The 26551-nt window shown below is 45.4% G+C and overlaps 1 protein-coding gene and 1 long non-coding RNA gene across 2 annotated transcripts in view; one reads left to right on the forward strand and one right to left on the reverse strand.

The window, feature by feature from the left end:
* Positions 1–24757, reverse strand: part of ZDHHC9 (zDHHC palmitoyltransferase 9) — a 53362-nt gene extending 28605 nt beyond the window's left edge. The window contains exon 1 of the mRNA XM_075258834.1: positions 24639–24757. The gene's annotated coding sequence lies outside the window, so the exon portion shown is untranslated. The remainder of the gene's footprint in view (positions 1–24638) is intronic.
* LOC142184122 (uncharacterized) overlaps positions 1–26551 on the forward strand; it is a 437945-nt gene that overhangs the window by 115453 nt on the left and 295941 nt on the right. The window lies entirely within an intron of this gene.

Genomic DNA, 26551 nt, shown 5'->3' on the forward strand with positions numbered 1-26551 from the left:
TAATTACAGGGAATCCACCATTAGCTGATTTTAAACCCAGATTAATTTTATGTCTTTATAACAAGTCAAGCTTTAAATACACAGTTACAAAGAAAAATTAGTTTGCTTGCAGCCACCATTAGGGGGAGATCAGGAGCTCATCATATACCTGTGGTGGCGAACCTATGGCATCTGTGAAGCATATTATACTGTGTGGGGACCACTGTGGAGCAAATTGTACTGTGTGGGGCGACTGTGGAGCAAACTGTACTGTGTGGGGACCAGCATGGAGCGGATTGGACTGTGTAGGAGCCGCACGGTATTAAGGTTATATTGCCGTGTTGGCTCTTTGCAATAATTTAGTGGGTTTTCGCTTGGCGTTTGGGTACTCGGTATCTAAAAGGTTCCCCATCACTGCCATATACCTATTATATTCCATGTATAGTCAGTGTGCAGTGAGCTCCCCCTAGTGGTGGCTGTAATGCGGTGGATCTGACACTTTCTATCAGATAAAACAGAACTTTGTGTAGTATTGTTGCTCAACCTTTTACAAGTCAATGGAAATGATTTGCAATACCAGAAATGACCCATGGTCAAGTGTGGAACTGAAGATATGGCTAGGCCTACACAATAACTTCTGCAAGTTACAATAAAATCCCTGGGAACCACTGAGTTCCTGGCAAAATGTATAGGGGGTGTGAACACAGCATAAGTCCCTATATAGACAGACTGGTCACTGGCAGGTGAATGGGATCACCTATTCGATGCCACTGCAGTATCTGCAGAGAGTCACTCGGCCTTCAGTACAGCCAGGCGCTGTGTGAACCTGCACATAATTATGGGCACTGTCATACACGAGTGCCTTCTGGCAGCCAGGAGACCTAGGAGAATCCTGTCTCACCGGGGCCGAGGATGTGTCTGTAATGAGCTCCGCGCTCGGCGTCTATTCCCCATATGTTACTGCAGGATTCATTAGTGGCGTTAATAAAATATTCTCTCACCCTGCCAAGGCTCCGACTCTTCTATACAGGGGAATTATATACCATTACAATGATGTCCCCCTGCCTGCCTTATAGGATCTGCACCTGAGTCTTACACATGTAGTGAAATATTGATTTACCTTTATACAATGCAAACCCTCTATACAATGTATCATCTTTATTGTCAAAGTAATACATTGTATACAGTATTCTCGCCTCCTCTTTTACGCCCTCAGACTGGAGAGCGCTGCAACGTTTTTGCATTCCTCCTCATTCCTCTATCCATTAACATAATGTGGCACATCTATCAAGCGAGTTGCACCTTTTTTTGGTGTCAATTGCACCTTTCTGTGGTCTTTCAGTCCTGCACTTCATTTATGACACATTTGCACCTTTTTTTTCCCGATGTTACGCTGCCCTCGCCACCTTTGTAAGCAAAGGGTGAGTGGCCTAAATGGAGATCATTTTCGTGCTGTAGAGGAGGGGTGCAAATGCCCTCCAGTACGTGAGCAGCATACAAAAAAAAAAATTAAAAAAAATTGTCAGGTCAAACTGCATTAATAAGGAGAAATTGTGCAACGAGGCAAAATACACAAGCTAACACATGCACAGTATTTAACAAGGAGGTGAACCGACATACGGATACCCCATAGTAAGGTTAAGGCCCCCTTTGTGGAAATGCAGCAGAAAATAAAAAAAATACTACATTTTACAGTACCAGCAAAGTAACGCTAGGGTCACACTAGCTTTTGGGGGGTCCACTTGGGCACCAGAAAAATAGAATCACTATTCCTACCCGCAGACCAATTGCACCAGTGATGGCAAAACTTTTACAGACCGAGTGGCCAAACTTCCACCCAAAACCCAATTAGCAGGTACCTGGCATACCAGGGGAACATTAATGAGGGAGGGACTTTAAGTGGGGGTGGGTAGTTCTAGTAGTAATAACAATGATTTGCACTGTAACTGGGAGGGGGAAGGGGTTGTAGCATGGTAATAGTTTCTCTCCAGGGATCAATTCTGGAGCCTGTTAGCAACTAATCCCATTCTTTTATAATCAATCCCAAGGGCCTGGATTTCTTTCCAAAGCTTCCTGTCTCGCCAAGACTTAGCCCTTCTCCAGTTACATATGAATGTCACCAAGTCCAATTATCAGTCTTTGATGGACTATTGTATTACTTGCATTTACCCGCGACTTCGTCGGCGGGTCGCGGTTGGGGACGATATTGCGGCGCCCGCGGACCCCCGCTGGCTCACAAATCCCTCTTTTGCGCCGGCCCCTCTCGCACGGCGCACCCTGAACTCCTCCCCCACGGTAGTACGTGCGGGCCAACCAAAAGTCTTCTTGCGCGGCCCGGAAAACCCTCCTATGTGTCCTCCCTGCTCCGAAGCCATGTGCACCCCACTGTCCCCCCTAATCCCTCTCCCAAAGGCTCCACATATGCCCCTCCTCCTCTGGCAGAGCCGGAGCTTACTTTGGGTGGCGGGTAAGAGACGGAAGTTGGCGGTGTTGGGAGACAGGGATACCTAATATGTATTTAATAACTTTTGTATGTGTTCTAGGGATAGGGGTGGTGAATGTTTTTGTTTTTATTCTTGTTTGCGGTTTTTACTTTTTTTTTTTGTTAAATTTGTTTGTGCATTTCCTACACTGTGTTTTGGGGTCTTGAACCCCAGGGTGTCTGATAAGCAACGCAATGCATTACTATGCTTATGCATTGTAATGCATTTCATAATACCGGGGCTTCTATTGCAGGCCACGTAGCATAGCCCACAATAGAAGGACCGGTTTAATGCAATGCAGAGGAACTGCATACTACCAGTCGGTGGCCGCAACGATCGGCGACATTAACCCTTCCTGCGCCTCGGCCAGCTGTCACTGAGGCGCCGGAAAGGTTAATGTTGCAGATCGTTGCAGCCAACGACAGGTAGTATGCAGTTCCTCTGCATTGCATTAAACCGGTCCTTCTATTGACTGGAGAGGGGACATGGCTGCGCCCACGCGCCGACGGAGGAAATCGCCGGGACCATGTGGGCTGCCGCCATCTTCCTCACTGTTTCCCTGCTCAAACGGCATGCCCACATTCAGCCCCCAACCTATGGTGCCGCAGCCCTGGCTCTATAGCCCGCCCACACCCAGCCATGCACCAATAGGAGGTGCGTGGACAAACCAGCGCTGGCGAAATGTCAGCTTGTACAGCAGAGCTGGAGGGTTCTTTGGAGGGTCACAGTGGCGATTTGGGGTGAGTGACCCACATTTAAAGTAGCCTATAATTCCTTCCTGGGCAATATGTCTCTGTGTGTGAAATTTGAACTAAATCCATTCAGTCGTTTGGCTGTGATTGAGGAACCAACATCCAAACACACAAACTTTCACCTTTATAATATTTGTAGGATGACAATTGTGACAATTGGCTGCAGCAGGAGCCCTAACCTCCTGAAATAGGGCAAGTAGACCTTTAACCCCCATCCCTACTCTGCTGTCACTCTGCTGCCAAAAATAAATCAGTCTGGAATTACAGGGGTTGTTCATCCACTGCTGCTCCAGTGCTGCTGCTACGGTGGCTTTTACATTAGGTTCATAATAGCGTTCGGGTTTCCATCCTTCAGGTTTGCATGGGGACCGAGAGACAGAGACCCTGTCCGCTTAAAAAGTGATTACATGTGGAAACCTGCAGACCCCATAGATTGCTGTACCCCCACTTAGCCACGGTATGTAACCACAGACCTCAGTGACCCCAAATGTCACCATAAAGGTCCACGTTCAGTTGGCAAAGTCACATTGATATGCAGCAGTCCTGCAGGGGCAAAGGATTTAACCCCATATTATCTGGAGGATTTGTACAGTACAAGACTATTCTAGAAGTCTGCAAAAAAACAAACAGACTAATATATGGGGGGGGGGGGGGGCAGCTCATTTCTGGTTTTTACATGTCCTCCTGCAGATGTGGTTTTATATACCACTAGAAATCAGACAGTGCGCTGAATTCCCGATGTGCCCCCCGGAGCTGGTGCAGTTAGTTTCGCCACTGATCTTTCCTTTCATGACAATCTACCTGGGCTGTGTGGAACGCCCTCCATGACAGTACTCATCCATAGCTCTATACTGTCAGAGACACTAAATTATGAGGAACGCCCTCTAGTACAAGTCTATGGAAGAGTACAGCCGGGGGGGGGGGGAGGGGGGGGCGTTCCTCATAGCCCAGCTAGACTGTCAGGAACGCATCTGACAGTGGACAGAGATCGGTGCCGAAACTAACAGCACCAATATCTCCAGGCCGGGGTCACAGAATGAGAAAGCAGACAGTGCGCTGAAACATAAAACCACATGTGCAGGAGGACATGAAAGCTCCTCTTTAAGTTTAGGTGGCAGCAGGTTTATGCAGTTGTCAGATATAGGTCAGTGAATTCCTGGATGTTTCTATCTTTAGAACAACCTACAGAGATATCAGACATCTGATGAGTGATGAGAAGTTGTGGGTGCTGGGCTGAGCCCGCTGCCATACTGTATATGTATGATGTACGGGCACCGCCTAAACCCCGACCTTAATGGAATGCTGCCTGTCACTAAATGTATCCAATTAAACTTCAGTGAGAGATAAAAGGCAGAAACAGTCATATATCAGAATGGAAACAGTGTAACAGATTAGGAATAGGGATGAGCAGTTATCAAATTAATTCAATTAATTTGTCATGTTAAAGAATTCAGATTGTGATTCAGATTCAATGTGGGGTTTCCACTCCCGCGGCCAACCATGACGAATAGATTCTTCACTGTAGTCAGTAGCTGGGTGGTAAAATGAGTAAGTCACATCAAATACATCAGACTCCTCCCCCTTGACATCTCACTGAACTCTAAGTTAAAACATGGAAATAGAGATGAAAAATTGAGAATTGCCCAGAAGTTTGAATAAGATTAGGATTTTATTTTTCGGAAAAAAAAAAAAAAAAAAAAAAATCACCAAATCCTACTTCTACAATAGACGTACAGCCTGTGACTTTCCAGGCAGGTTATTACGTAGAATGTAATCTGAACTGGGAGCAGCCGTCTGGAAAAAAAACAAACATTTTAATTACAGGAGGTTTTTTTTCCACCATTATAGCTCAGGTCAAGTACAGCAAACAGATAGCTAGAACTGTATCCTCCAGTCACATCCAAAGCTGCATCCAAAGACAGTGGAAAGATCTGCTAACATGCATAAACCTTTGGCTTCACAAAGCAGGTGGACGTGATCTTATGGCATCTAATATAAGGACACTCAAGAGCTGTATTCAAAATTCTGCTGCTTCTTATTTCCATAGCCTTACATCTCTGTTATCCTCTTGCTGATCGATGTCTATACACAGTCCATTGCATACAGTACAGTGGAATATACTACATTTCCCACAATGCATTGCAAGACTCAACCAACCAAGCCAATGCATGGCTGCTTTTTATCCGAAACAGCGCCACACTAGTCCATAGGTTGTGTCTGGTATTGCAGCTCAGCTGCTTTGCAGTGAATGAGGGATAAACTGCAATACCATACATGACCTGTGGACAGGAGTAACACTATCTCTAGAAGATTTAATCCAGATTAATCCTTTAAAGGTCATGTTAATATGGTGATGACCGATTCAAATTGGCTTCCAACATATGACCAATAGCAAGTCCAATGTGGGAAGGAACTGGGATATAATCCCTACACACAGTTGGCTCCTCTAGGTACAGAATACGTATATGGATTATATCCCGGCTGTAGAAGGTAGCAAGATTCCTAATCTTGTCTGTATCTCCCAAATTAGAGATGCTGCAATTCCTCGGACGCCCTCTGCCAGGCGCTGTGGATCCTGCTGCTATCTCATTGATTCTGCATGAAATGGTTCTGTCCTAGATCACAACCTGCCAGGGTGAGAGGCCACCTGTATATTGTACTTTATTTAATGTTAATACACTAGGCACTGCTCAGGGCTTGTTCCTTGTATTAGTATCAGTTAAATTGGCTTCCACCAGAGTTTTGGATGCAGCTTCAGATGCGACAGGAGTAAATAGCAGAGCAGAAACAGTATAAACCAAAGTACTGGCACGGTTGCTCAGCATTTTCCTAAGATGAACATTGCAAAGAGCCAATAACAGTAACCTGCAATTCCCTGCAAAGCTGCTATTATACAGTGATACACAGCTCCATTAGGAAGCGACTGGCCGCTCATCATCCTCTTAAGTCGGTTTTGCAGCCCTCAGGTAACACCTATTAAGCCGAGAACCATTACAGGATTGCCTGTGATTGCATGTTGTAGTCCTTTACATTGGCTGCTCAATATGAGGCGACTTACACCAAATTTTACTCAATTATTTTTCAAAGAGATTTATACAGAAATATCTGTTACACATGAGAAGGCAAGAAAAAACAAATATGATGGAAATAGAAGTCCAGGAGCCATTCCTGCGGTCATTAATCTTTAAATCCCATTATAGTTTGTATAAAATCTACACAGAAAGCAGTCACTGGGTACATGACATCACTCAATATCCTGTATTATACTCCAGAGCTACGCTCACTATTCTGCTGGTACAGTCACTGTGCACATATATTACATTACTTAGCCTGTACTGATCCTGAGTTACATCCTGTATTATACTCCAGAGCTGCACTCACTATTCTGCTGGTACAGTCACTGTGTACATACATTACATTACTTATCCTGTACTGATCCTGAGTTACATCCTGCATTATACTCCAGAGCTGCACTCACTATTCTACTGGTACAGTCACTGTGTACATACATTACATTACTTATCCTGTACTGATCCTGAGTTACATCCTGTATTATACTCCAGAGCTGCACTCACTATTCTGCTGGTGCAGTCACTGTGCACATATATTACATTACTTAGCCTGTACTGATCCTGAGTTACATCCTGCATTATACTCCAGAGCTGCACTCACTATTCTACTGGTACAGTCACTGTGTACATACATTACATTACTTATCCTGTACTGATCCTGAGTTACATCCTGTATTATACTCCAGAGCTGCGCTCACTATTCTGCTGGTGCAGTCACTGTGTACATACATTACATTACTTATCCTGTACTGATCCTGAGTTACATCCTGTATTATACTCCAGAGCTGCGCTCACTATTCTGCTGGTACAGTCACTGTGTACATACATTACATTACTTATCCTGTACTGATCCTGAGTTACATCCTGCATTATACTCCAGAGCTGCACTCACTATTCTACTGGTACAGTCACTGTGTACATACATTACATTACTTATCCTGTACTGATCCTGAGTTACATCCTGTATTATACTCCAGAGCTGCACTCACTATTCTGCTGGTGCAGTCACTGTGCACATATATTACATTACTTAGCCTGTACTGATCCTGAGTTACATCCTGCATTATACTCCAGAGCTGCACTCACTATTCTACTGGTACAGTCACTGTGTACATACATTACATTACTTATCCTGTACTGATCCTGAGTTACATCCTGTATTATACTCCAGAGCTGCGCTCACTATTCTGCTGGTGCAGTCACTGTGTACATACATTACATTACTTATCCTGTACTGATTCTGAGTTACATCCTGTATTATACTCCAGAGCGGCACTCACTATTCTGCTGGTACAGTCACTGTGTACATACATTACTTATCTTGTACTGATCCTGAGTTACATCCTGTATTATACTCCAGAGCTGCGCTCACTATTCTGCTGTTACAGTCACTGTGTACATACATTACATTACTTATCCTGTACTGATCCTGAGTTACATCCTGTATTATACTCCAGAGCGGCACTCACTATTCTGCTGGTACAGTCATTGTGTACATACATTACATTACTTATCCTGCACTGATCCTGAGTTACATCCTGTATTATACTCCAGAGCTGCACTCACTATTCTGCTGTTACAGTCACTGTGTACATACATTACATTACTTATCCTGTACTGATCCTGAGTTACATCCTGTATTATACTCCAGAGTGGCGCTCACTATTCTGCTGGTACAGTCACTGTGTACATACATTACATTACTTATCCTGTACTGATCCTGAGTTACATCCTGTATTATACTCGAGAGCGGCACTCACTATTCTGCTGGTACAGTCATTGTGTACATACATTACATTACTTATCCTGTACTGATCCTGAGTTACATCCTGTATTATACTCCAGAGCTGCACTCACTATTCTGCTGGTGCAGTCACTGTGTACATACATTACATTACTTATCCTGAGATACATGCTATATTATACTCCAGAACTTGAACTCAGGGCCCCAGTATATACACATACTTATTAGTATGGCCCCCTAATATGTGGTGCGGACCCCGGGGCAGTTATACAGGGGTTAACATCAGCAGGCTTCTTCCTATGCGCTGTTATCATGGCTCAGTACATACTGTGACTGCGGTTTATTGACACACGCGCCGCTGTGAGCCTCGACCGGCTCTGACTAAATATTTATCTACGCCGTGGAAATTATACGCAGGATCTGGACTCAGGTTTCAGGACGAGTAATGGATTCCTAAATGGAAAACTATAGCCGCCCTACATCATCATTACCCGGACAGATACAGATGTACAGAGTGCGCCTGAAGACACTGACCCATCTGCAATCTGTGACACCAGAGAGGTCAGGATGATATAAAGGGGCTCTCTGGGACCCGGTACTTCTCACAGCTGAGGGTTTGTTACAATTAGACCAGCTTTAGACAATCCTCTATGATATACACAGCCCAGACTCAGACTGATACAATGTATCATGTAATAGATCAGGACAGAGGAAAGGTGTGTGCCGATGATGTGTTACAGAGGATTGTCTAGACTGGATACAACTGTTACAATCCCTCAGCTGTGAGAGGTCTGAGGTCTGTTCATGTTTTCTGCCTTTATCTGTAAGTTAGGCTATTTGTATCCAATGATAGGAAGCAGAGATCTCAGAAATGGGGGTCTATGGGGTCTGTGTGGTTTCTTAGCTAACCGCTTTTTAATGCGTATAGGTTTCCGTTTGGGGGTTAATACAGCTTCCAGCATCTGGATCAGCTGATCGGTGCAGGTCCATGTGTCGGACCACCCCTGACCAGCTACTGGCGACCTATTTTGTGGACAACCCATCAGTATCCCAATGTTTGGCCAACAGCTGTTCTTCCCGACTCCTCTATATACAAGTACCAATGAACTATAAGGAGTACAGAGGTAGCAGTCTCTAACTGGCCCTGGACCCTGAGGGGGCCACAAAAATCTCTATGCCACAGTGTATCACTATTCTAAATGGCACAAGGTAGGGGCCCCATCACAGATTTGGCATTAAGTTATGGCAGGGGTGCTGTCAGTTATTTCCCTACCTGATAGATAAATCATCAATATTAAAGTTATAGAAAACTCCTTTAAGTCGGGTCCACGTTGCGAAACTCTGCATTTTACATTACCTGCAAAGTGGATAGGATTTTGGATAATCCCATTCAAATATTGCAGAAAAAAAAAATCTGCATCATGTCTATTATACTTGCGGAAACATCAGCACTATGCAGATGGGTATCATAGGGGTAGAAAGTCTGTAGAGGAAAATTCTTCAAAATCACAATGAAAAAATGCAGCTTTTTTTTTTTTTTTTTTTTTTTTTGCAGATTTTGTTTGTGTTTTGAGCGAAAGCTGGGAATGGATTAAGCAGAAGGTAGAAGTGTAACAACTTCCTATAGGTTTTCCATTTCCTTTGTAGCCAAAAAAAAAAAAATCTGCAACAAAAAACCAAAACAAACCGCTTTCCACAACGTGGGGCCTTAACTTAAGACTGGATTCACACAACATATTTGTTGGGAATTTCATTGGTGTACCATACAGGATGATACAACTGGTATTCACTACAACATGGCGCCAAGGTGGTGCGGACTCTGGTTCTGGCGGTGTAGGAACAGTACAGATTTTATAAGGTATATACTACTACAAGGATTAACCATTTCCTCACATGGTGTGGTTAAATTGTACTTTTATTGCAATTTTTAAATGTTATTTTTTCCTGTGAGAAAATAGCTCTGCCTATTGTATACTCTACCAGTGGGATGGGGGAAGGGGGGGGGGGGGGTTGCACCACTTCAGATTCCAACCCAGGCCACATAAAGGCTTGATCAGACTAAGGATGCCAGGAGTCTGCTTCCCAGTCTGTACAGAAGCTAAGAATAATCCAGTGGAGCCTTGGGCTGGAGACTTGGTTATTTCTATAGGCTCAGTGCCCATACTTGCTGATACAAAGTATCATAAAAGCAAAACAGAAGTGAACGCGGCTTAGAACAGTCATTTCCTCCCATGTGGAGCGGGGGCTTATAATTTCAGCTAAAGGAAGTGTCATATCTAGGGGAGCAGATTATTTAGATGGGGTCATCCTATGTGATATGGCAGTGCTGGTGCAGGCGCTGGCAGCCTCGTGTTCTCCTCCCTTCCAGTACTGTAGTATTAGTGTAGTATTCCATCACTGTGTAGTAGTGAGCAATTTAGGATATACAAGGAAGATGATATTTAAATGTCTCAGCATAAATATAAAGTAAAAGACTAAACCAAGGAGGTTTGGAGGCAAGAAGAGATATTAAAGGGAATTTCTTAGATGTTTTTTCCATCATAATATGGCCCTGGCATGTGTCGCCACTGCCATACTCTACAGAAATAAATACTGCCATACAGTGCCACCACCGCCATACACTACAGAAATAAATACCGCCATACAGTGCCACCACTGTTATACACTACAGAAATAAATACTGCCTTACAGTGTCACCACTGCCATACACTACAGAAATAAATACCGCCCTACGGTTCACCACTGCCATACACTACAGAAATAAATACTGCCCTACAGTGTCACCACTGACAAACTGCAAAAATAAACACTGCAATACAGTGAAATAAACTGCAGAAATAAGTACTGACCATACAGTGGCACCACCGCTATACACTGCGGAAATAAATACCACCATACACTACAGAAGTAAGCATCATGTTACCATACACCTTCAGAAATTAATACCACCATACAGTGCAAATCATTCAGTAATGTTAGTAAACTGCTGCAGCTGTCCTAGGTTAAAACAGAGATAATATAAATAATTGTGTCACATGTAAAAGTGCAGCCACAAAAACATATTTTTTTTCCAATTCTAACTGCACCCTACTATACCATGTGAATACACCTGAACCATAAGAGACAAGAAAAGACCCCCAATTAGATCCTACAATGGACACGGGCACTGGCAGATTGATCTAGCATCTAATACATCATATATCCAAGTACAGAAATATAATATAGAACATAACACAGCGGCCAGTCACCTATATCCTTCCTAGATGATAACAATATATCCCAGACCTACTACATAAGAATCACTCACTAGCTTAATAATAAATGGAGTAAGGCTGTGTATTACCTAACGCAGCCATAGGACATAGGCAACATAGTAGAACACATATCGCCCTGCGGACTGGGCAGGCACTTCATGTACATATCGCCTATGGCTTTTTCCAAGAGGTGTACTGATGTTTATTACAATACAGTAGGAGTCCCATAGGTGACGCCTGTAGCGTCCCCTAATGTACTGAACTTTGGCTTTTATCAGTTTATGATACATTGCTTAATAAAGATTACCTTTATAGCCTGTCTATAGGGTTTACAATGTATCCAGTGAGGACAATGAGCCTGGACTGCAGAATGATACAATGTATCAGTGGAAGGAAAAGTAACAAACACAAGAGGGAAGAGGTTTCTGCTTCTGTTTAGCTGTAACAGAGAATTGTCTAGTTCCTCAGGGCACCCCTGCCAAGTCATTTGTACCAAAACAGAAAAAAAAAAAAACATCCTAAGACCGAAGACGCTGTGGGAAAAATCGCGCCGTTATACAGTATCTGCAATGTGGATGGGATTCATACGAATCCCATCCCAACTTTGCAGAAGGAATCGCAGCACGGACACGCTGCGATTTCCAAAACATTGCGGTTTTGGAAATTGCAGCATGTCAATTATATCTACGGAAACACCGGCGGCTTTCCCGTAGATATAATGGTAAGAGAAAGTCAGCGGAGGAAAACTTTATGAACTTTCTTTTCAAAGCGCTGCGGGAACAACCACAATGTGTTCACGCAGCAGTTCTTCCCGCAGGACTTTAGCACTGCGTTTATGGCCCGTGGGGCCTTAGCCTAAAGGTAAGTTCACATGGGGTTTTTTGGTCAGGATTTTGAGGCCATATGCGCCTCAAAATCCTGAACAAAAAGACGGCTCCCATTGAAATTAATGGGAGACAGTCAGTTCTTTTTTTCTGGGAGCCAAGCTTATTCTGTCAAGCGTATTTGCCTCACGACATCCCGACTAGGCCCATTCATTTGGGCCTAATCGGGAGTGGAGTGCACGACTTTGGGCTCCTTTTTCTGCTGGCTTTGTATCTTCTCTGTTGCAGAAATGAGGTACGGGGGTGCGATGTCTGCAGAATGTTTCCTCTTATTGTGCTCTATTTTCTTTAGCGTTCCTTACCCCACCCCCTCCTTTTATTCTTGATAGTCACTAGAGACGATTATAAAGGCTTTTTACAGAATGACCTCCAAAGTAACTTCCCTTTATTTTTCTCTCTCCTCTGCACTAAGTTTTGTATGTTGCTGATCATTCTGTTTCGTCTTTGCTTTGTTGCCTTCACTACCTACTTTACCTCCTGCGCAGATGTTTTAGATGTCTTTATACTTGGCACGTTCTGTCTTTGCTAAATTCTATAATGTCTTGTTCATGTAAAATCTATTTCAACTAAAAAATACATAAAAAGCTGTGGACAGGACGTGGATGGACCTTTGGACTGGATGGTGGTTGTGTTCCTCGCATCGGTTTTGCCTCTGTACACCCTGGCTACACTCATCGCTGGTACATAGAAGCTGAAGAGTAGTGACAGGCAGGGCCGCCATCAGGAATTTTGGGGCCCCATACAGCCTAAGTGTCTGGGCCCCCCCCCCCAACACCATTTAAAAGAGCCCTCTTAATAAATCCTCAGGGCTTTTTTCACATTGCATTTTTGGCCTCAATTGCCGGGATATGTTGGTAACCAGTCAGAATCAGCTGTCCACTTATCCCTGCATGAAGAACTGGCCATTAAAAAAAAAGGGGGGACCTGCAGGGATAAGTGGGTAGCTGATTGGGTTAAAGTCCCTTCTCTAAATATGTCTTACACAGAACAGGACAAGCCAAAACAACACAGAAGAGGAGTCAGCAAACCGAGGTCAAACCAGAGAGGCAAAACAGTACCAAATCACAATCCAAAAGATTAGTCAAAAAGCCAAGAAGCAGAGGTCAGTAAATACAAAACAAGAGCAAGGACAAAGCAAGGTCAGATACAATATCCAGCAAACATTTGTGGCCTGATGGCTACTTAATGAAGCCCAGAACCCGTCTCAGGCTTGATTGGCAGATAAACTTTCAAACACAACACAAACACCCCTAAGGGTGCATTCACATGGAGGAAAATGGCACTGAATTTGGTGTGGAATCCATGACAGATTCAGCGCTGAAAAAAAAGCCTCCCATTGACTTCAATGGGTTCCTTTTTCTGCAAAGCAACCCAGTGAAGTCAATGGGAGGCTTTTTTTTTCAGCGCTGAATCTAACGTAGATTCCACACCAAATTCACCGGTATTTTCCTCTGTGTGAATGAACCCTAACAATAACAACACAATAACAAGAGAGCGGGAGCAGGTAATCATAAGCAGACAGGCCTCCTGCACTGTACAATGCAGCAAGAGAATGGTGCAGGAGTTCGAACGGGTGAGGACGTAACATGAGTATATTTTTTTTTTTATTATGCTGTGTTTTTTCTCTTTCAGGTTATGATGATCCATTGGATTATGTTGGATTCCATCGATGATCATCATTTTTGTTTTATTTTTTTAAAATTCTTTAATAAGATGGTCAACGATTTGTCTATTTCAATAAAAACAAATTTCTTTCATGTCTCGAGTTTTTATAAATACTTTCTTACCCCTTAGTAATGGTGACTGATAGTCAGCATCCATTACTAAGGTGTGGCTTAGCATTAGTGGTGAATATTCTAGCATTAACCCTCCAATTATTACCCCGATACCTAATGCTGAGAATTGGTTATCATCCAACACCCGGCTGTTTAATAGAGACTGCTGAGGATTGGGGCAGTCGCAGGCTGGAATTATTAGAGCCAGTGCACACTGAATTTTTTGGTGCTGATTTTGACGCTAAATCCGCCTCAAAATCAGCCTCCAAAAAAAGCCTCCCAATAGAACTCAAAATGAGCACCAAAAAACTCAGTGTGCACTGACCCTTAGGCTGGAAAAGGCTGAAAACAACAGGCTGGTATTATAAGGCTGGGAAGGGCCAAAAACCATGCCATTTCCAACCTTGTAATGTCAGGATACTGCTTGTTGTATCTGTCTGGCTCAGAAATATTGGGGGGGACCCTATGTTGCTTCCTAATTAGAAAAAAAAAATGACATAGGGTCCCCCCAATTTTTCATAACCAGCCAGATATAACAAGCAGCAGCAGCCTGACATTACAAGGGTGGTAAGGGCCATGGTTTTTGGCCCTTCCCAGCCTTATAATACCAGCCTGCGACTACCCCAATCCCAAGCAGTCTCTTTAGAGAGCTGGGTATTGGACGATACCCAGCTCTTCCCGGCACCCCTGATGGTGTTGGGTACCGGGGTAATAATTGGAGGGTTAGTGCTAGACTATTCACCAGCTAACACTAAGCCACACCTTAGTAATGGATGCTGTCTATCTATGACACTTGCCATTACTAAGGGGGTAAGAAAGTATTTAAAAAAAAAAATCAAGAGACATGAGAGAAATTTTTTTTTACTGAAATAAAAACTCCATCAGAAAACCCTTGTTGACCATTTTATTAAAAAAAAACAAAAAAACGATGATCATCGATGGAGTCCAATGAATCCGATGTAATCCAAGCGATCCATCATAACCTGAAAGATAAAAAAAAACAACTGTATGACGGAGAGATTGCCGCTGTTGTGAAAGTAGCATAAGGCTATGGCTACACTACTACTTCCGTCATGCAACCGTGTCGCTTTGGGACTCTTTCACATTAGTAAATGGAGTCGCATTGGGTCCCTCAGGTTGCAATGTGACTCCATTCACTAACATAAGTGAAAGAATCACAGGGCGACACATCTTTGGTTGCATGACGGAAGTTATAGTGCAGCCATAGCCTAATGCTAGGTTCACAACAGCGGCAAGCTCTCCGTCATACAGGTCCCAAGCTCTCCGTCATACAGGTCCACCATGGGACCAGAATGACGGAGAGGTGGGCTGCCAAAATGGCGGTTACACTCAGACAGTGGCAGACCTCATTAACATAATGAAGTCCGCCAGGTGTCAGCCATTTTCAAAGTGACAGGCATATAAGTCCTGAGTGGTTTCTGTAACTTGGATATTGTTATGCTGGAGCCCTAGAAAAGGGCACCAGCATAACAATAGAGTGGGACATTATCTATAGGGTGGGTGCACTACAACTCCCAGCAGCTCCAGGGCATCTGGAGCTGCTGGGAGTTGAAGTAATTGAAAGATATGGGGGCAAAATAGGGGACAATAAAATCAGTTTTTTGGGCTTTGTTTGTAAAATTGGCACTTACCTTTGCAGGTCTGGCCTCCGCTCCAAAATCCAGCCGCTGGATTGGCTAAAACGTTGCTATGCTACAGGGGGCGGGCCCAAGGTTCAGGACATTCTCCCGCCGCTGTGCTACAGCCGGTCATTTTTATGTAGCGTAGCGGCGGGTGGCGGCTTAGGGGGCGTTCACACTACCGTCGGTGTCCGACAGGTAGTGCCCGCTCAAAATCTGGCACGGACATTAGGAGCGGACACTAGCTGTGTCTGTGACACCTGTCATTCACTTGAATGGGCATCGGGTGCGTTCTTTTGCACTCCGTGCCCGTCCTTCCCTGTCCGCAAGAGAAGATGTCCGACTTCTCAAGCGGACAGAAAAACCCTGCATGCAGGGACAGGGAAGGACGGGCACGGAGTGCAAAAGAACGCACCCGATGCCCATTCAAGTGAATGACAGGTGTCACGGACACATCTAGTGTCCGCTCCTAGTGTCCGTGACAGATTTTGAGCGGACACTAGGAGCGGACACTACATGTCGGACACCGACGGTAGTGTGAACGCTCCCTAAAACAACCTCCTCTGACCTGGGTCCTGGGCACTGCAGGGGGCCCGATCGAAATGTCAGGGTCCCGATCGGTCCCCCAATTCAGCCCTTGGACTCAGTGGCGTAACTAGGAATGGCGGGGCCCCGTGGTGAACTTTTGACATGGCCCCCCCCCCCCCCCTTCCTGACCGACACCGAAGACCTCAACCGCCCCCCCCCCACGCCGCATTCCTGCGCGCTCTATTATGTCCCATAGTGGCTCCTGCACACAGTATTACACCCCATTGTGGCCCCTGCACACGGGATTATGCCCCATAATGAACACCCACGAACAATTATTATACTCTGGGGTATTTTCAGACCCCGGAGTATAATAATTGGAGACCGAGGGGAGATACAGACATAAAAAAAAAAAAAAGTTACTTACCTGTCTGCAGCTCCGCTGCAGTCTTTGGTGGTGTTGGCCATGTTTAATAACACACTGATGTCACATGACATTTCATACCCTCCCTCCATCTGCCCCCAGTTTCATGCACCCCTCATCTCTACCCACATTTTCATGTCCTCTCCTCCATCTCTGCCCCTAGGTTACTGTTGCTCCTCACCACACACTCACACACATACACACATACATACACACTTACACACATACATACACACTCACACTCACACACACTTACACACAGACAGACACTCTCCATCCTGCATCTCCCTCCCCCTCCCCTTCATTACCTCGCAGCAGATCTCTCCTTCTCTTTCCAGGACTGTACGGGCTATAGACACGCCCACCCAGTCATGTGACGGATGACGTCACACAAGGTCCTTTCAGCTTTCCCCCGCTCTTAGCACAGCTAAAACAGTTTGTCTGTGATAAGAGCGGGGGTAGCAGAGGTAGCTGTCGCCGGGCCCCTAATGTCCCAGGCCCTGTGGCAGCTGCCTCTGCTTGGACTGCTGCTGCTGGCGCCAGGGGCCGGGGCCCCCCCAATTTTTCAATTTGGCCGGGGCCCTGACGCCAGTAGCGGTAGTACTGCCCTATCGGCGGCCCTGGTGACAGGACATTAGAACATGACACATTGGTGCCAGCAGAGACACAAGAACTTCCCAGGCGTGAAGCAGGAGACAGAAGCTTTGCAGGTGGAGGCTCATTACAGAGGTGGAATCCCAGGGCTCCAGATTAATGATCAGAGAGTACAGGGGCAGAGTTGAGGACTAGCAGAGGAGAATCACATCACAGACCCCAAATATTCCTTACTTATGAGAAGTCTACAATTCTATACAGTGCAGTACTGCTCTATACATCATGAGTGTCCTGACTTATCAATGTAATGCTAAATGCACATAAGACTGACAGAGCAGAATAAAATAACAGAAATGCTCATCAACTTGGCGTCATCTCAAACTCGGCGCTCACCACTTTTTTTAGACAGTGGACATAGCATGATTTGAACCTCGATAACCAGGGGCAAAGACCCTCTCACTCTGCCGATTTAGTAGAACTCACAACAAAAAACTCCAATTCCTGACCTGCGCAGATCTGTGACCAGACACATGTAAATGGCTAGAATTACTACAAATTAGCAACTGCCAGGGAATTAAGACTGGCATGACAATCTTCAGTCTTAGGGTGCATTCACACTGAGTAAACGCTAGCTTATTTTGTAGAGTAAAATTACACTTGTAAATTTTGCTATTCCATTGACTTCAATGACATTTTACAGGCGTATTTTTACACTTGTAAAAAAATATCATTGAAGTCAATGGGATAGCAAAATTTACAAGTGTAATTTTACTCTACAAAATAAGCTAGCGTTTACTCAGTGTGAATGCACCCTTAAAGTGATCCTATCATTAAAACTCAATTTTTTGTGACTTACACGAAGGAATAGCCTTAAGAAAGGCTAGGCGTCTCCTACCTTTAGATGTCTTCTCTGGGCCGCCGTTCGGTACAAATCACGGTTTTCGTCGGTATGCAAATGAGCTCTCTCGCAGCACTGGGGGCGGGCCCCAACAATCAAATAGTAATGGGGGTGTCCCCAATGCTGCAAGAGAACTCTCCAGCGTCGCCTCCATCTTCTTCAGACACAGGTCTTCTTCCGGCGCTGGCTTCAAACTTCTAGGCCTCAGGCAGTCGACTGCGCATGCCCGCCGGCCACAAGAAATTGGCCGCTTACAATACTGTGTAAGTGGCCATTTTCTTGTGGCTTGTGGGCATGCGCAGTCGGCTTTGCCCTAGTCCTAGAAGTTTGAAGCCAGTGCCAGAAGAAGACACATGAACAGGACGTTCCTGAAGAAGATGGAGGCGGCGCTGGAGAGTTCTCTCGCAGCATTGGGGACGCCCCCAGTGCTGCAAGAGAACTCATTTGCATACCGACGAAAACCGGGATTTATACTGAATGGCGGCCCAGAGAAAACATCTAAAGGTAGGAGACAAATAGCCTTTCTTAAGGCTATTCCTAAGTGTTAGTCAAAAAATTGAGTTTTAATGATTGGATCCCTTTAATAAATTTCCCCCATTGTATGAACAACAGGTAAATTAAAAACCAAGAAAATTTTAAGCTGCTTTCATAAGTTCTGAGCAGACCCTGAACAAGCCAGAAGGATCTAACCCATTACACTACTGAGGTCTGCGGAATAAGGACTTGAGCAGAATCTAGGCTGTAACTCAGGATCAGTACAGGATAAGTAATGTAATGTATGTACACAGTGACTGCACCAACAGAATAGTGAGCGCAGCTCTGGAGTATAATACAGGGATGTAACTCAGGATCAGTACAGGATAAGTAATGTAATGTATGTACACAGTGACTGCACCAGCAGAATAGTGAGTGCAGCTCTGGAGTATAATATAGGATGTAACTCAGGATCAGTACAGGATAAGTAATGTAATGTATGTACACAGTGACTGTACCAACAGAATAGTGAGCACAGCTCTGGAGTATAATACAGGATGTAACTCAGGATCAGTACAGGATAAGTAATGTAATGTATGTACACAGTGACTGTACCAACAGAATAGTGAGCACAGCTCTGGAGTATAATACAGGATGTAACTCAGGATCAGTACAGGATAAGTAATGTAATGTATGTACACAGTGACTGTACCAACAGAATAGTGAGCACAGCTCTGGAGTATAATACAGGATGTAACTCAGGATCAGTACAGGATAAGTAATGTAATGTATGTACACAGTGACTGCAGCAGCAGAATAGTGAGTGCAGCTCTGGAGTATAATACGGGATGTAACTCATGATTAGTACAGGATAAGTAATGTAATGTATGTACACAGTGACTGTACCAACAGAATAGTGAGCACAGCTCTGGAGTATAATACAGGATGTAACTCAGGATCAGTACAGGATAAGTAATGTAATGTATGTACACAGTGACTGTACCAACAGAATAGTGAGCACAGCTCTGGAGTATAATACAGGATGTAACTCAGGATCAGTACAGGATAAGTAATGTAATGTATGTACACAGTGACTGCACCAGCAGAATAGTGAGCGCAGCTCTGGAGTATAATACAGGATGTAACTCAGGATCAATACAGGATAAGTAATGTAATGTATGTACACAGTGACTGTACCAGCAGAATAGTGAGTGCAGCTCTGGGGTATAATACAGGATATAACTCAGGATCATTACAGGATAAGTAATGTAATGTATGTACACAGTGACTGTACCAGCAGAATAGTGAGTGCAGCTCTGGAGTATAATACAGGATGTAACTCAGGATCAGTACAGGATAAGTAATGTAATGTATGTACACAGTGACTGTACCAGCAGAATAGTGAGTGCAGCTCTGGAGTATAATACAGGATGTAACTCAGGATCAGTACAGGATAAGTAATGTAATGTATGTACACAGTGACTGCACCAGCAGAATAGTGAGTGCAGCTCTGGAGTATAATACAGGATGTAACTCAGGATCAGTACAGGATAAGTAATGTAATGTATGTACACAGTGACTGCACCAGCAGAATAGTGAGTGCAGCTCTGGAGTATAATACAGGATGTAACTCAGGATCAGTACAGGATAAGTAATGTAATGTATGTACACAGTGACTGCACCAGCAGAATAGTGAGTGCAGCTCTGGAGTATAATACAGGATGTATCTCAGGATCAGTACAGGATAAGTAATGTAATGTATGTACACAGTGACTGTATCAGCAGAATAGTGAGTGCAGCTCTGGAGTATAATCAGTACATATGCAGTGCAACGTATGCACACAGTTAATATTTCATGTAGATTACATATAAAATACAAAATGGGATTTAAAGCTTGATATAGGCTTCTACTTGGACATTTGGCATAATGTGCGTTAATGTTGGGGTTCGCTAATGTGTATGACTAGCTTTAGGCCATACATGACCCAATTAGATTGTCTGATCTGACAACTGGGTGAGAACTGGGCCATGTATGGGGGCGAGAAGGAGCTTCTGACAGATGGAATCACAACGGCATGACCCTGATCCAATGTGCCTTTTATAGAAAGCAGAAGTATTAGTTCATGGCATACTAATCCCATCTATAAGGGCTGGCACATATCTTGCTGCCCATGATCAGACATATAAGAGCCTTCTGAACCCTAAAAGTATATTATTTAGCTTCTTCTAGACTTTCGCAGCAAGAATACAGATTATTAGAAGACAATGCAGTCATTTCATAGACAAAAATCCAGGTGTCACATATGATAGCGGAACCCCAAAATGAAAACTCAAATGCTCCCACACAATAGTTTACAGTCCAAGGGCAGAGCCAGGTGGGTACTCTGAGGCCTTCTGCTACTCCACATGGCATTGGGTCCATGTGACAATCAGCTGTAGACCAAGACCCGCCATAGGTCCCATAACAAGAACAATGCTGACCCTGCATTCACTAGTGAAATGGATGCAAACTATTCATTTCTGTGTTATACAGATGTTAAGTTTCCTTTATACTTAATCTGTCCTTGAAGTGGCCATTTCTACTGCACAAAAAGTCCTAATATGTGCATACAGTAGCATCATCTCTATAATACCTATAGATCTCTGCAAGTCACGTAAGAGAAACAGAAGTGGGATATTTATAGCTAATATATATAAGAAACAAAAAAAAATTCCACCAGCATTATGCAAAACATGGAGATTGCAGACACCACATATTGACCCTTACAGGGTTCTATATCAAGTGCTAGCCTGGATGGGGCCTGAGTGCAATACCAGTATATGGGCCCCATTCTCTGCAGAAGCAGATCTGTTCCACATAGAAGTGTCCCTAGTAAAGACCTCACTGTTGCACTTTTCTATCCAGTAGGTTTCCAGTGGTTTTGTATCTCAGTTTGTGGCATTCTGTGGTTTAGCTTGTCTTCCCGGGCAGCCTGACTTTGGCCCTCAGGAATACAGATGTAGTAGCCACACTCAGGCTCTATTGACTTAAAGGGATCCTATCATTAAAACTCAATTTTTTCTGCCTACCACGTAGGAATAGCCTTAATAAAGGCTATTCGTCTACTAACTCTCTCGCAGCACTGGGGGCGGTCCCCAGCGCTCAAAGTTCAGCACTGAGGTCGTCCCAAATGCTGCGAGAGAACTCTCCAGCGCCGCCTCCATCTTCTTCAGGAAGGGCTCTTCAAGCATATTCTTCCGGGGGTTGGCTCCAAACTTCTAGGCCTCGGGCAGCCGACTGCGCATGCCCGTCAGCCACAAGAAAATGGCCACTTACACAGTATTGTACGCGGCCATTTTCTTGTAGCCAGCAGGCATGCACAGTCGGCTGCCCGAGGCCTAGAAGTTTGAAGACACCGCCGGAAGATGCCCCATTCCTGAAGAAGATGGAGGCGGCGCTGGAGATGCCCCTAGTGCCGTTTGAGCGCTGGGGACCGCCTCCAGTGCTGCATGAGAACTCATCTGCATACCGACGAAAACCGGATTTCTACAGAACGGTGGCGCGAAGAAGACATCTAAAGGTAGGAGAAGAATAGCCTTTCTTAAGGCTATTCCTACACGTTAGGGACAAAAAAAATAATTTGATTTTAATGGTAGAATCCCTTTAATGGAGATTGCAAACAAGATAGCTATCTAACTTTTTACATATATGTATATATGCATTGCAAACTGGATGGGGCCTGAGTGCAATACCAGTATATGGGCCCCATTCTCTGCAGCAGCAGATCTGTTCCATATAGAGGTGTCCCTAGTAAAGACCTCACTGTTGCGCTTTTCTATCCAGTAGATTTCCAGTAGTTTTGTGTCACAGTTTGTGGCATTCTGTGGTTTACCTCCTGATCCTGGCCCTCGGGAATACAAATGTAGTAGCCACGCACAGATTCTAGTGTCTCAAGGGGCAAGATCCATTTTGCATTGGTGGCCCAAAGTCTCAAGTTCCAGATTCTCCTGGCCAAGTATTTGAGGTCACACCGAGTGTTTCAGGATGATCACGCACATTTAATGTTATCTCTGATCAATGCAATAGGGTGAATCATCCGACAGCGGCTACAATCCCAATAACTCTTTGTTCCATCGTAATAGAAAAACGTGACACTTGACTCTCAGTAAACATGGCCGGTGCTTGTCCTGAGAGACGTCATATAGCAGTACATGTAGTAGGACCATCCTAGAACATATACTATATATAGTATGACCTCCGTATGACATATGTATACAGATAGATAAAAAGAAATACATAGAATTCATGTGACGGAGTATATAATAAGCCATCTCCGGTGGCACCTCCCTCTGATTTATAGATCTCTCAATCATTTCTCAATGACAGTACATGAATTAATATACCGGCCATACACACTATACCAGTCAGGAGAACTCCAGGAGGAGCCAGGTTTGCAATTTAATATCTGTCCAGTCCATGCCCTTCAAGGCAGCTTTAGCTTTGTCAGCATGGTGTATACTGCGCGCTGCTCTTTGTGTTTATAAAGCTGAATACACATCACACCTACCAACAACTACAGGCAGACTGGTGACACTGTGGGCGGCAGCAACAACATCGGACACAACAATTACACACATGCTACAGTATAGGAGAGGAAATCCATCAGTCTATCACTGGTGGTCCCTGATCGCTCTCCTGCAGTAAATGGGGTGTATACATACAGTTCTTATAGGCTTTTATGTATTATTTGCTGCATAGGATCTACATGTAACGAGCCCTACACTAAATATACAAATACACCCCCATCCTTATTTACTGGTTAGGTGGCCCCTCACCCCACATAAAGTGGCAGACCCCCTGCTATTAATGTAGATGAGCAGACACCATATGACATGCTTCTCCATTACTGAGCACATGTCCATCAGCTCCATCAGAAATACATGCAAGACCACCACTCCCTTCTCCGCTGTGTTGTGGATGGTGGCGAGATGTCTACAGCCCTGCAGGCCTGGACCAGCACCATAGTGAACCCACTCCTGCTCTTACAGACGCCTCTAACCCCTCATGTCTGGAGCAAATCCTAGCAATGCACAAGGAAGAGAGATAATGTGCTATAGGGGGTGGGGAGAGGATCCTCCAACAAGCAGATATGTCCCACCCCATCCCTTTGTCACACTGCACAGCTTAGTATCCAGAGACAGAGCATGGTTCCCTCATGCTGGAATCTTGTGTGTGATCTGGTAACCCATTCTCTAAATACAGCAGGTCTTGTATCCATACTGTGCTATATGTTATCTACTATCACCCCCTCCATTAGCAGAGAATGCCTCCCCCATACTGGAAATCTGTATTTGATCTATAGACCTCAGATCCCAGTGCTGTATACTGCTCATCTCCTGCCCCTGTATATGTCTCCTATTGCATATACTACTATTCATCCCTTGCCACTGTATATGACCCCCACCTTATATATTGAACAGCCCCCTATTCTGTGCACTGTCCATCTCCTACCCCTTTATATGACTCCCCAACTTCCCTCATGGACAGAGAAGGCCCCCATTACTATAGACTGCCCATCTCCTAACCCTGTATATGACTCCCCTCTTATATAGCAGCCCCCCATGCTGTACTCTGCTCCTGTATATAACAACCCCATATATAGCAACCCACTTATGCTGTATACTGTCCATCTCCTGTATATAACCCCCCCCCCTTATATATATGGAGCAGGCCCCCATGCTGTATACTACTCATCTCCCGCCCCTGTAGTTGACCCCCCCCCCCCCCCCCTTATATATGGAACAGTCCTCCATTCTGTACATGACCCCCATCCCCCATATACATACAGTACACTGCCCATCTCCTGCCCCCCCCCCCCCATTATATATATACGGGGCATACCCTCTATGTTGTACACTGCTGAGCATCCCCCTGCCTCCTTTCTGACCTTCCCTCAGGATCCAGTGGCTCTCCGGCTGTCACTGACTGGATCTCATTGTCCCTGGGCCTCAGACCCCGAACACACCCTGCGCCGCTGATACAATGTATCCCCCTGCCCTGCCACAATGTATCCTCTGCTGTACAATGTATCCTCTGCTGTACAATGTATCCTCTGCTGTACAATGTATCCTCTGCTGTACAATGTATCACATCCTCACCTGCAGTTCCTGCTCCTTCCAGAGATGCTCGGCATCCAGCAGGGGCTTCTGCTCTCAGGGCTCCAGCGCCGGAGCCCCCGCCCACAATCCACTGGGGGCCACTAATCTATGACAGGGGACATTCTGCTCAGCGCCCTGTCCTCAGCTCCGGGCAATCTCGGTTTCTTTAATTTCGCCCCCTCTGACGTCACGATTTGGAGAACGACACTCCGCCTATTGGTCAGTCCTGTTGGCCAAACCCGCCTCCTATCGAGATCCTGCAGTCTTATTAGCTGAGTTTTGTGCCAGTCGCCCGGCCCTAGTAGGCTTCTGGGTCCTAGAACCGAAGGTGTTGGTTATTTCCAGTCAAAGTCTAGTACAGAAATGATAAGCAGAATGTTATCTGGGATCAGACAGGCCTGGCTGCAGACACCTAGAGCTGGGCCCATGAGCTAACACTTTGCTGAAGACACCTAGAGCTAAACCCAGGAGCTGACACTCTGCTGCAGACACACAGAGCTAGACCCAGGAGCTGACACTCTGCTGAAGACACCTAGAGCTAAACCCAGGAGCTGACACTCTGCTGCAGACACACAGAGCTAGACTCAGGAGCTGACACTCTTCTGCAGACATCTAGAGCTGGGCACAGGAGCTGATACTCTGCTGCAGACACACAGAGCTAGACTCAGGAGCTGACACTCTTCTGCAGACATCTAGAGCTGGGCCCAGGAGCTGACACTCTGCTGCAGACACCTAGAGCTGAGCCCAGGAGCTGACACTCTGCTGCAGACATCTACAGCTGGGCCCAGGAGCTGACACTCTGCTGAAGACACCTAGAGCTAGACCCAGGAGCTGACACTCTGCTGCAGACACACAGAGCTAGACTCAGGAGCTGACACTCTTCTGCAGACATCTAGAGCTAAACCCAGGAGCTGACACTCTGCTGCAGACACACAGAGCTAGACCCAGGAGCTGTCACTCTTCTGCAGATACCTAGAGCTGGGCCCAGGAGCTGACACTCTGCTGCAGATACCTAGAGCTGAGCCCACGAGCTGTCACTCTTCTGCAGATACCTAGAGCTGAGCCCAGGAGCTGATACTCTACTGCAGACACCTAGAGCTGAGCCCAGGAGCTGATACTCTACTGCAGACACCTAGAGCTGGGTCCACGGGAGCTGATACTCTACTGCAGACACCTAGAGCTGGGTCCACGGGAGCTGATACTCTACTGCAGACACCTAGAGCTGAGCCCAGGAGCTGATACTCTACTGCAGACACCTAGAGCTGGGTCCACGGGAGCTGATACTCTACTGCAGACACCTAGAGCTGGGTCCACGGGAGCTGATACTCTACTGCAGACACCTAGAGCTGAGCTCAGGAGCTGACACTCTGCTGCAGACACCTAGAGCTGAGCTCAGGAGCTGACACTCTTCTGCAGACATCTAGAGCTGGGCACAGGAGCTGACACTCTGCTGCAGACACACAGAGCTAAACCCAGGAGCTGACACTCTGCTGCAGACACACAGAGCTAGACTCAGGAGCTGACACTCTTCTGCAGACATCTAGAGCTGGGCACAGGAGCTGATACTCTGCTGAAGACACCTAGAGCTAAACCCAGGAGCTGACACTCTGCTGCAGACACACAGAGCTAGACTCAGGAGCTGACACTCTTCTGCAGACATCTAGAGCTGGGCCCAGGAGCTGACACTCTGCTGCAGACACCTAGAGCTGAGCCCAGGAGCTGACACTTTGCTGCAGACATCTACAGCTGGGCCCAGGAGCTGACACTCTGCTGAAGACACCTAGAGCTAGACCCAGGAGCTGACACTCTGCTGCAGACACACAGAGCTAGACTCAGGAGCTGACACTCTTCTGCAGACATCTAGAGCTAAACCCAGGAGCTGACACTCTGCTGCAGACACACAGAGCTAGACC

This window comes from Leptodactylus fuscus, chromosome 11 (assembly GCF_031893055.1).
Source record: "Leptodactylus fuscus isolate aLepFus1 chromosome 11, aLepFus1.hap2, whole genome shotgun sequence".
NCBI lineage: Eukaryota > Metazoa > Chordata > Amphibia > Anura > Leptodactylidae > Leptodactylus > Leptodactylus fuscus.